The following is a 1,243-nucleotide window of genomic DNA, read 5'->3' as shown; positions in this document are numbered from 1 at the left end:
TTGGTCTGAATATCTTTTGTCAAAAGGAGACAAGGATGTATCTTAGTCTACAATTCTTCAAATATTATTTATAACAGTGGCATAGTCCACATATTGTATTTGTCAAAAACAGAATGATGTCTTTTAAAACCATATAAACTTCAAACAACGAACAGTTGAAATATTTAATAGAGAAATTATTATAATTACAATGTCATACTAGCAGTTCACTAACTATTTCTGAAGATAGGAAAGACTTACAGTATTTTTAGAGTATAAGACGCAGCGGAATATAAGACACACTTTAGTTTTTGGGGAGGAAAATAGGGAAAAGAATCTGCTTAACAGGTATTCATCTAGCTAGCATCCTTTGTCTGGTCAGCTTTGGTGCATTATTTTATCCCCTGGTTAAGGACTTAAGAAAAATTTTATTCTGAGAAAGTAACAATGAAAGACCTGGGAACATCATTAGCACCCAGAAAGAAACAGTCTGAGCAAGTAGAGCCCTGCAAAGACTTAGGGCTTGAAAAACATTCTTGGCAGAGAGTAACAATGAAAGAGCTTGGGTACATTAATAGCACCTGTTAGGGCTGGAAAAAAATATCTGGAGCAAGAAAAGCAATGAAAAGAAACCCCTTCAAAGACAGGGTTTGGGATATATTCTTGGTAGAGAGTAACAATGAAAGATCTTGCAAGTTGTAAGAGCTGGGAACATTGTTAGCACCTGGTTAGGGCTTGAAAGAAACAGTCTGTTTTTCTGAACTTCTGGTTTGGTCATTTTTTTCATTGTCCCCAGCTTCAGTGAGACATGCGCGGGGATAGGGAGGATGGTGCACATGTGCAGGGGCAGCGTGAGGGGTGGTGTGTATGCAGTGGGAGTGAATGGGTGTGGGTAAGTGCATGCGTGCTAGCACATACATACACACATACCCTTTGGCATGTGAACAAAAAAAGGTTTGCCATCATTGCTCTAGAGCAATGTTTCCCAACCTTAGCAACTTGAAAATATTTGGATTTCAACTCTCAGAATTCTGTATGAAAGATTAGAAGTAATGTGAGAAAATATTTTACTGGAAGAGTAGTAGATGCTTGGAACAAACTTCCAGCAGATGTGGTCGGTAAATCCACAGTAACTGAATTTAAACATGCCTGGGATAAACATATATCCATCCTAAGATAAAATACAGGAAATAGTATAAGGGCAGACTAGATGGACTGTGAAGTCTTTTTCTGCTGTCAATCTTCTATGTTTCTATGTAAGAAA

The sequence above is a fragment of the Erythrolamprus reginae genome, chromosome 1 (assembly GCF_031021105.1).
Source record: "Erythrolamprus reginae isolate rEryReg1 chromosome 1, rEryReg1.hap1, whole genome shotgun sequence".
Taxonomy (NCBI): Eukaryota; Metazoa; Chordata; class Lepidosauria; order Squamata; family Dipsadidae; genus Erythrolamprus; species Erythrolamprus reginae.
Note: the sequence above shows the minus strand (reverse complement) of the source record.